An 11,939-nucleotide genomic window follows, 5' to 3' on the forward strand; every position below is an offset into this window, starting at 1 on the left:
CCATCTCACTGACACATTTCACTAATACTGAATAATGGAAGGGATTGCTTTTATGTCCCAGAATTGTGTACAGTAGTTGCAATTTTCTGCTTAATGCTTTGCTAAAAATGAATGGAGAAGCCGCATCCATCCAACTAATCTGGTTGAGTTTAAATCCAGTTTTGAAGTGAAAGAAAGTACTCTTTCTAATCCATTATGCCATTTATACCTTATGAATGATTTTGTGATTGCAATTAGTTCAAAACTGATTGTCAAACAATCATACTATTTGAAGACGGCGTTAATGCTTTGAGTCCAAATCTAGTTCAGCACTTTTATGTGTGCTGATTGTGATAGTGTCTAACGTCAGTTTTTAAAAAATCTTTTAATACTGTGTTTTTATCATCTTCCATTGTGTACATGCTGTTGGTCTTTTGTTAAGTATATAGTCTTTTGATCTGGTTTAGACTGTTGATGATAAAAATCTTTGTTAGTTGTAATAATCCTAAGCGATGGAGTCACAGCTGAGATCATCCACAATTTAACAAAACTTAATAGGACAATGCTGACAGTCATAAGAACAGTAGGTTGGAAAAGAAAAGCATTGTTCTGGAGTAAGGATTATGTATTTAGGTTTACGGTGGCACTAGCGCACAGGAGCATCATGCCTTATTTACACCAAATGGAACAATGCAAGGTTGCATGCACTAAAATGGCAGTTCTGGAGTAAGGATTATTTATTTAGGTTTAAGGTGGCACTAACGTAGAGGAGCATCATGCCTTATTTACACCAAATGGAACAATGCAAGGTTGCATGCACTAAAATGGCAATGTGAGTAGATAATCGCATACACACTACATACTTATATTGATGCTGATTGGAATAACCAGATCTCTATTTGTGTGTGTGTACTCAAATACATGCATGAAGTTTCACTCAGTACTATGACCACAGGTGAAATTTGCATTCGTACAGAAAAACTGATAGCGGTACTCAGCTCTTTTCTATTATTATAAAGCTATAGCTTAAAATTTAAAATGTAAATGTTGCATTAACTTCAGCTATGCTTCAACAGATACAGTGCTGACATTGCAAAGCCACATTTTCAGTGCAAAGGATTGTGTACAGATCCAAACATACAGTATAATTCAGACTTTGTTCTGCATCAGGCCTGTGCTTTGCTTGACCGAAAATACTATAGTTGGGTGACAGAACAGAAAAAAATCCCATTCCCAAGCATTGACTTCCCAATTCCCAATAAACCACGGTTCGCCAAAAATGAAAGATATTAAACTAGATTCCGCAATGTAGAATTACATATGAATCAGTAGGACTGATATAAATTTGCAACTAAGATGCAAAAAGATCATTAGATTACAATGTAAAGCTTTGGAAAATAATTTACAAGAGATACAAGCTACCTTTAATGCACATAAAACATGAAAAGCAAACTCTGATGTGTTTCAATAGTTGATATATGAAGCAACTCTTTAGTATTGTCAGACAACTTCAACTTCATAACCACTGCTTGGCATTCCCAGATAAAGTTAAATGTTAAGTGCCTCAACAGAGCAAGTGAAGAACAGAATCAACAGCACAACAAAAGTAGGCATGAGGAAACATGGCTCATCATGACCTTTGTAGGTGCATTCAATGTGTAACCTCGTTGCAGTGTTAATGTAAGCCGACTTGTGACAATAAATATTATTATTACTATAAAGTTAACCACTTTTCTGCACATTGTAAACTTGTCAAGCTTAACTGAAAATGTTACTTGACATAAGGATAGAATTGGTCAGGATCCTGAAGCTCCCTTCCAAACAGCACTGTGGATGTACCTACACACAGACTGCAGCCGTTCAAGAAGGCAGCTCGCCACCACATTCTCAAGGGAAATAAGGATGGGCAATGAATGCTGGCCTAATGAGTGAAGCTCACATCCTGTGAATGAATTTAAAAAATCATTAAAACTCAGAAGGACTAGCTAGATAATGTTGTGCTGAAGGCACTTGGTGTATCCTTCCATAGATCAAACGTTCCACAGGACAGGGCAATAGGTGTTATCATTGGCTTAAATTTCCCAGCTTTGAGCTGGGTAAGGAGAAAATTATTTAGATCCCCGATTTTGACTGTCAACCAGTAACCTTTGTTGCAAAGTGCAAATTTGGAAACTCTGGGTGAGAAAAGAGATTCAATCAAGCTCTACTGTGATTCCAATTTAGTGATAGCCTACACCATTCATTAGTCTATCATCAATGACAAATATGGTTTTGAGGAAGGGAAATTGTGTTTGAATCGTTCAGTAGAGTTATTTGAGGAAATAACAAGCAGTATGCATAATTGGGAACCAGTAGATGTGATGTATTTGGATTTCCAAAAGGCATCTGAGAAGATGCCACATAAAGATTACTACACCAGGTCAGAGCTCATAATGTTGCGGGTAACCTGTTGGCATGGAAAGAGGATCGGTTAGCTAACGGAAAGGAGAGAATCAGGATAAATGGGTTGATTTTGTGTTTGCAAACTATAACTAATGGAGTGCCACCGGGATCAGTGGCCCCTAAATTATTTACAATCTATGTTAACAACTTGGATGAAGACTCAGTGTATGATGCATATGTTTGCTGATGATACAAAGATGGATAGATATGTTATGTGAGTGAGTAAAATAAATGACAGATGGAGTATAATGTCAAATGTGAGCTTTTCCATTCTAGCAGGAAAAATAGATAAGCAGAATATAATTTAAATGGAAAGAGACTGTAGACATCTGTGGTACAGAGGGATCTGACTGTCCTGGCATGCAAATCACAAAAAAAAGGTTAGCATGCAAATGCAGCGAGTGATTTGTGGAGAAAATGGCATGTTGCCATTTATTACAAAGGGAACGGAGTATAAAAGTGAGGAAGTGTTGCTGTAGAGAGCCTTTGTGAGACTACATCTGGAGAATTGTGTAAAGTTTTGGTCTCCTTCCTTAAGAAAGGAGATAATTGCAGCGGAAGCAGTTCATAAAAAGTGGCACTCAACTGATTCATAGATCATAGAATTTACAGTGGAGAAGGAGGCCATTCAGCCCATCGAGTCTGCACTGGCCCTTGGAAAGAGCATCCTACCTATGCCCACACCTCCACCCTATCCCCATAACCCCACCGAACCATTTGACACTAAGGGGAATTTAGCACAGCCAATCCACCTAACCTGCACATCTTTGGACTGCGGGAGGAAACTGGAGCACCCGGAGGAAACCCACGGAGACACAGGGAGAATGTGCAGACTCCACACAGACAGTGACCCAAGCCAGGAATCGAACCTGGGACCCTGGAGCTGTGAAGCAACTGTGCTACCGTGCTGCCCGATTCCTGGGATGAGAGTGTTTATGCAGAAAGGTTGAACTGGTTAGACCTGATACTCATTAGAGTTCAGAAGAATGAGAGGTGATCTCATTGAAACATATAAGATTTCTGAGGGGTTTGACAGATGGATGCTGGTACGATGCTTCCCTTTGTTTTTTGTTAAGTTTAGAGTACCCAATTATTTTTTTTCCAATTAAGGGTTAATATTGCGTGGCCAATTCACCTAACCTGCACATCTTTGGGTTTGTGGGGGTGAAACGCACACAGACATTGGGAGATTGTGCAAACTCCACACGGACTGTGACCAGGGCCGGGATTTGAACCCGGGTCCTCAGCGTTGTAGGCAGCAGTTGCTTCCCCTTGTTGGGGAGTCTAGAACAAGATGGCGCAGTTTAAAAATAAGCAATCAAACATTTAAAATAGAGATGGAGAGGAATAATATTAATAATCCTTATTAGTGTCACAAGTAAGCTTACATTAATACTGCAATGAATTTACTGTGAAAGTATCCTAGTTGTCACACCCCGATGCCTGTTCGGGCACACTGAGGGAGAATTCAGAATGTCCAATTCACCTAACAAGCACATCTTTCAGGACTGAATGTATCCTCTCAGAGGATCATTTAGACTTTGGAATTCTCTATCTCAGAGAGCAGTGGAGGCTGGGTATTCGAATATACTCAAGGTTGAGTTAGACAGATTTTTGATCAACACGAGAATCAAAGGTTGTTGGAGGTAGGCAGGAAAGTTGATCTTGTTGAATGGTGAAGCAGGCTTGATGGGCTGAATTGGTTACTCCTACCCCTGTTTCTTATTTTATGATCTAATGATCTGATGAAAAGTAAGAGCTACTGGAGGTTTTCAGGACCTTGTGATAATGTACCACAGTATGAATATTTTCTTGGAAAGTGAGAAAACAAAAATTGTGTTGATAGCGCATTTAACATCAGAAAATGTTCTGAGGCTCTTCACAGGAACATAATGAGATAAAAATTGACGGAGAGTCAGGACGGCACGGTAGTGCAGTGGTTAGCACTGCTGCCTCATGGCGCTGAGGACCTGTGTTTGATCCCGGCCCCAGAGGTACACAGTCCATGTGGAGTTTGCACATTCTCCCCGTGTCTGCGTGGGTACCCAAAGAGATGGGCAGGATAGGTGGATTGGCTGTGCTAAATTGCCCCTTAATTGGAAAAAAATTAATTGGGTACTCCAAATTTATCTTTTAAAAATTGACAGAGTCAAAGAAGGAGATATTCAAAGGAATGGCAAAATTTTTGTTAAAGAGGGAGGTTTCAAAAATGAAGAGATTTAGGATGGGAATTTAAAGCTTGGGGCCTAAACTGCCGAAGGTATGCCTGGTGGGAAAAAGGGATTGGGAAATGTGCGATCAGCCAGAGTTGGTGAAATTAAGAATTTTTAAAGGATTGTAGGGAGCAAGGAAGTTTAAAATGAGGAAAAATGGGAAATGTGGAAAAATACCTTGCACAGTGCACCTACTGATTCTGTAATATTGCAGGTTCTTATTTTGGTGCCTACTTTTACTGTTTGTGCACTTTAAACTGAATTTTAAATCTTTTGTGTTCGGAAAAAGCCAACCATCCCACCAGCTTTTTGGTGACATTTGTTTTTAAACAACGACCGCCCTTCCATTGGATTAGCAAGTCCATGTCTCAAGCAGCTGAGTCATAATTTCGCTGAGGGATTCCCAGTTTTGGTTGTTACTCTGTGTCATGGTAGTTGCTTTTAGATAGTTTAGAGGTAGGCATGCTACCTAGATGAGGACAAGGTCAGGTGCATATATAATAGCTGCTGTAGCTGAATTGTTAATCCATTTAAAAGCAATTCCCACTTGACGAAAGTAAAAAATAGTTACTGATGCTGGTGAAACTAAATTAATGAAAAATAATTATTTTTAAGGGAGAAAAATAGGCCCAGTAAAAAGAAATGGATGTGGAGAGCTCAGAATGATATGGTGAAGGGGCAGCATGGTGGCACAGTGGTTAGCACTGATGCCACACTGGGTTCAATCCCGGCCCTGGGTCACTGTCCATGTGGAGTTTGCACATTCTCCCCGTGTCTGCATGGGTCTCATACCCACAACCCAAAGATGTGCAGGTGAGTGAATTGGCCACGCTAAATTGATAATAATAATCACTTATTGTCACAAGTAGGCTTCAATGAAGTTACTGTGAAAAGCCCCTAGTCGCCACATTCCGGCGCCTGTTCGGGGAGGGAACCCGCGCTGCTGGCATTGTACTGCATTACAAGCCAGCTGTTTAGCTCACTGTGCTAAGCCAGCCCCATGCCCCTTAATTGGATACTCTAAATTTAAAAAAACAGAATGATGTGGTGAAGGTGATATATCCTGACACTGGTAGTTTCATAAAAAAACGTAAGAAATAGGGCCAGGTGTAGACTGTTTGACTCCTCAAACCTACTCTAGCTTTTTCAGTAATATCATAGCTAATCTCCACCTTCAATCATTTTACTACATTATTTACTTCCCTATCTTCCATTCCCTTTCTAAACATTTATTGATCTCTGTCTTAAATACACACACCGATTGCACAAAGGCAGGCCTCTTCTAGGGAATTCCAAAGACCCATCCTGCATATTTTGCCCAAAACCTAAAATCTGTGTCCCGTAATCCTTCTACAATCAGATAAATGGAACAGCTTTTAATAAGACAGAAAATCATAACCAGAAACAGTGTGACTGGGCCATATGGCCCCTTTGAGATTTCTTTGCCACTCAGTAAGATTATGGCCTCAATGCCACTTTCCTGTCCGCCATCCCAAAACCCTTGAATCCCTTTTAAGATCAACAAGCTGCCTAACTCATACTTTGAAATGTTCAATTACCCAGCCTCCACTGCTCTCTGGGGTAGAGAATTCCAAAAGTTAACATCCCTCCCAAGAGTAGAAATTCCTTCTCATCTTTGTCTTCCATGGGAGAACACTTATACTGAAACTGGATCTAGATTCCCCTATGAGCTGAAACATTGTCCCAGCATCTACCCTCTATCCCAGAGTGCAGTGGAGGCTGAGTTAGACAGATTGTACTTGTACTCTATTGGTTGCAGCCTGCCAATAAAATGCTTGCTGAAAATCATAATGCACCACATTCACTGATTCCCCTTTATCTACTCTTAATTAAAACTCTAACAGATTTATCAAACACTGCTTTTCTTTCATAAATCCATGCTGATGGATCTGTCCAGTCGGGTTATGTTTTTCTAAGTATTCTGTTACCACATCCCCAATAATAGATTGTAGCATTTTTACTACAACAGATTCCAGCATATTCCCTATTCGGGTTTGATATCACTCTCAGGAGGTTCAGAACTCAAACTGCTCCCTACAGGATAACAGCACTATAGAAAACAACAAATAAACAAATACTTGAAAATTAATTACAGTGCTTTATATATCAATTAATATTATATCTAACAAAACAGCTCAATTAATTGCTTTGCTTTTAATGCTCAGTAAATGTGTATATATTAAACAATTATACTTCAAAACGTATGTTGGTAACCATCTACTTTATCTGTAGATGTCATTGTGGCAAAGTTGATGATCCTCATAAAGTCTTCCCGGTAACCTGTCCTTGTGAACTGCCTGATAACCAACCCTACTCCTGTGGTGTTAAACTGACACTCCTACTATATCACTGGTTGTTGATTGGACTCCGCTCGTGGTTTATGAGTGTAAATCAAACTTTTGAGGGAAATGTCTTTGGTACCAAAAGCCACTTTTTTACTCTGGTGGATTCACTTTACTCTGGTGGATTCACAATACAACACAGGAGGAATAATTGCAAGGCACCTTCTTTTTTTTTTATAGGTAATTATTTTTAAACGTGCATACCTTTCAAGGCCTTCTCAATGCACATGGATAGCTACATAAAACATTCACATAAATATGCTGATTATGGCGAGTTTCCCTATCTAATTTTAGTACCTTCTATTCATATACCAATAAATTTCATAATTTCTTCACAATATCTTGTTGGGAATAAATACAATAAGGATGCATTGTTATGTTATCAGGCGAAGTATCCACAACTAAAGTTGTCTTTCAGCTTCACTAACCTGTGATAATTGATATGATCCTTCAATGCTTTGACATTATGCTCTACACCATATAAAACTCACTATTGTAATTTCTAACTCTATTCAGCTCATGTCAAGACCAGCAGAACCTGATATAAATTATCTGCATTTCAAAAAATATATATTATTTTTGGTTTGAACATGAGGACATTATGAAAAATACGAATGAAATAGACAATTCCACAGCTAACGATTTTAATAGTTAGAATAAACAAGACAAAACTAGACATGGATATATATATTATACACACACATATATATATATATATATATATATATGTGTTCACCTGCACTTGACTTATACTGGCAATTATGCTTTTTATAATTGCCAGTATAAATCAAGTGCAGGTGAAATAAATGTTTTGTCTTAGAAATCAGAGATTAACACATGCAATCAATTTAATCGTGGAAGTAAGGAGAAGAATGCTTTTATTTTGCCTGTCACTTTTTTCATTTTCCTTTCACTGCATCATTTCCATAAGATAGATAATTCTTAGGAAATTTGGTGATTCCATTATCTGCTATTTTAATGATAGCAATAAAATGAAACCAAAATAAAACAAAAGGTTATTAAGTATATTCTGCAATGAAAATACAAGTGAAGTGTGAAAGCTTGATGGATACATTCAATGAATCCTGTAAAGAGACCAAAGGTATTCTGTCAATTATTTATCTTTAACAGCAGTTTGCACGACAGTCCTCATAATGCTACTGTTATATTTTGGGTCACATTTAGCTCAGCCTTACTGATTGTAATTAACTAATGGTCATAAACTGTATTTACTTGATCTGTGGAGAAAGAGTTCTCACCCTCTGATGTGAATTAGAGTGCATTGCACAAAGCAATCCAGAAATTGCCAGTTGCAGCTGAAAATGTTACTGGGGAAACCAACCCATATACAGATGAAGGTGACATATTTTCTCCAAAATTATCCTGAGAAAATATGATAGTTTAATACATTTTCCTTCTAAAAAACACTAGAACAGACATAATACAGCTTTAGAAACAAATATAATAGGTTTTCATACAATCAAGACGTCAAACGCGGCCCAGATATGCTAGTACATTCTGGAGCAAATAGTTTGAATCTGCAGCATCCTCCTGTTTGTGGAATCAAACTTCAAGTGACATGCATCCAGTGAACATCTTAGCATAGCCTATAAGATCATGGCCAATTAAATATTGTTCCTTAGTCAGAATAATATATTACTGTTGTGAAAACAGATCAGAGTTTAGACATCACTTGTTCCTAAACAATTCATGCATCACAGTGTCAGATTGCAGTCACTGTTTCATTGGGAGGATTTGGGAGGAGATAAACCAATCATGAATTTTATTCAGATTATTTTTTAAAAATTGATTACTTGATTTATACTGAAGTATCAAATATATTAAGTATATTTTGAACAATAGCGAACTTGACGTAAAATTGAATTTGTACTTACCATGTTGGAAATTCTTTAGCTTAAGCTCTGTTGGGCCCTGATTACATTTGTGACTTTCTTTCTTTCTAATTTGAGTCACAAAATATGATTTGTTCATATTCAAAACTTGAAATATGTTTAATTCAAAACCATTGGTTCTACAGTCATCAAGGTAAATTAGATTACAACGTGACAGCAAACCTTAAATCATCCATGCTGTACCTGAAGCTCATATTGCTAATTACATGATTTTTAAAACTAAAATAATTTCTGGAGCCTTAACATAATTTAAATTAAAATAAGTATTTCCCATAAAGTAGATGTCAATATTGTTGTGTTTCTTTGACAAATTAAATGGGAAAACCAAAGACCACTTTCTCTTCAACTATGGTAATTATCAGCACTGAGCATTGCCCAACAACCGGTCAGTCATTTCTGTCAGCAACTTTTCTAACAGCAGATGCTGACCAGTACATTCATACTGTAAAAGCCTTGGTTTCAACCTCGATTCATCTCCGCAACAATACTGGAGATCCTAATTATCTTCAAAACTGGTCAATATTCCTCTTTTCATGCTGAATGGCACTGGATGTGAAAAAATATCACTGGTCAGCTTTTACATGTCTGATTCAGTTTACTTTGCTGTTATTTTGTTACTTACTGAAAATATCTTGCAGAAAATATTGGGTTAAATTTCCAAATGTATCCTTTGTTGGGAATAAGAGATTAAGCAAGTATTACAAAATAATATTAAGCTATATGCCAGCAAACATTTTATGAAATACTGGATATCCTTCAAATAATATAACTGTTACTGAAACTTAAAATTATTAAGTACAAGATTCAGCTCTGTATTTCATGTGTCGTTTGATATGATGGAAAGATTATATAGTGAATTTCTCTTCTACATTGTTAACTAACAAGTGAAAGATGGGTTTTAAAGATAAAGTTAGTAAGGTATAGTTTAATTCAGTAATATTGCTGTACAGTGTTTCCAATTCGTTCCATATTCCATTGGATTATACAGCTCATCAAATCAGCTTGCTTTAGCGTTTAGTTTGCAAATAATCATAAATGTCAACAATTATGATTGTATAAATTGGTTTGTGACAGAAGTACATAACATGTAGTAATCAATTACAAAGTCAAAATATTAATATACTAGGAAAGAAAATGCAGTGTGAGTTGAATAATTCTTATACACTTCAGTGTAAGTACGAGGGAAACGAGAAAAAAATTAATTAGCCACGAGAGGCTAGAAAATCGTCTCCTTAACTTGAACAGAAAGCCATATGATGTCTGAAACAGATAACCTATGACATTTGTTGGTTGTAAACATAACTTGTAGTCCCAACTCTGTTCAACACAACATGTGGTCAGTTTTGCTTGGCATGACAGTGGCTTATGTAACTGATTTAGGAAAAAAAAGTTCATGTGTGTCGGATACAGAGTAAAAATGATGTGTTATATGTGTAGCATACTGAATGTAGCTTTATGATTTTTCATCCTCCCAAATGTTACAAACTTCAGCTAAACCAATTCATAGGAGTTGGATTTGTGTGGGTGACAGAATGTTATTTAAATTAAACAATAACAAATTCACACAGAATATGTGGTGACATTTTCCCAGGTTAGTGATTAAGTGGCTTTTACAAAACAGATTAGTTCAAGTAAATCTTATTTTCATTACTGAGAGTTTCTAATATAAACATAATGTAACATTAACATATACAGAATGTCTATGTATTTGTTCAATTCATGTTATCCTGTAATGATAACAGGATTTTGTATTAAAATGTTCAGTGTTAATCATTTAAAATGTTTAATTTATCATGCCTTACATTTACGTTACTGTCGTTTTAAAAAGCTGTTCGTTTTCTTTAGCCAAGTGTGAACAAAAATATCAAATGGGAAAATGATTGTGCAATTGAATGCAAACATGGCACAGGTTTCAAAGCAATACAATTGTTTTCCATTAAATGCTGACCACTTAAAATGGAATTCCCAATGGATGCATTGAATCAGTGTTGTTAGTTTCTTGCGCTGTGTATTTGAAATATTACCTGTGATGTCTATCTTTACGTGTGCTTCTCACCATACATCTGCCTAAATATTCTGTGTGTTTGCTTGCATGTTTATTCATGTCCATGCTTTTTGATGAAACTATGCAGACAAATGCTTAATGCACAAAAAATGGTCATTATGCTTTTCGTAAGTATGGCCTCCAGACATGTGAGAAGTTTGTATCAGCCACATGTGGCTAATTCAAATTGAGTTCTATGCTGTATGAATGCAGACCAGCTGCAATTCAATTGATTTGCATTGATTCTGATGGTTGGACAAGCCTCCCAGATCCTTACACACATCTAAGGACTATTGTTGTGAAGAGTAAATAGTAATTCTATAAGCCAATAGAGAAATAGTATAAAGGTTTCTACAGAAAAAGAGTATCTGCATATTGAGTTTCAATGTTTTTAAATCAAACTTTCTCAATATAACTGCTGTGGAACAATGTATTGCAAAATATGTTAGATAAAACATTTAATGTCATTCATTTAATCCCATCTATAGTAAAAATCAATTTGTTTTTAAAAAATGAATCCTAACAACAGTTCAATGTTTATTTTTCTTACAAGATATATGTAAGAAATAACAATGATTTTTGATCCACGAGTTAATGTTACTTTTACAGGACTGCAATATTGGTAGCGTTTCAAAAGTGATATAAAACTAAAGCCTCCTTAGGTCATCTATGTTAATAAAATGCTCATTTTCATCTTACATATTATTGCCTGTTTTTCGACTATAAAATGCATTCAATCATGTAGTTTTTAATTATTCTATCATGCATAATCTTCCTATCTTAGTTTAAGAATACTGGTTTGTGCTGTGGGATTGCCATCTGGTCTGCATCTCCGACAAGGCAATAAAGAGGAAATTAAATGTATTACTGAGATATCATGCCATAGATTCAATCCACCAATGAGTTGAAACATGAGTCAATAATACATGAACATCATAACAAGATTATATTTGAATGAAGTGGGGGTGATTATACATGTTTCCTA

The sequence above is a fragment of the Scyliorhinus torazame genome, chromosome 6 (assembly GCF_047496885.1).
Source record: "Scyliorhinus torazame isolate Kashiwa2021f chromosome 6, sScyTor2.1, whole genome shotgun sequence".
Classification (NCBI taxonomy): domain Eukaryota; kingdom Metazoa; phylum Chordata; class Chondrichthyes; order Carcharhiniformes; family Scyliorhinidae; genus Scyliorhinus; species Scyliorhinus torazame.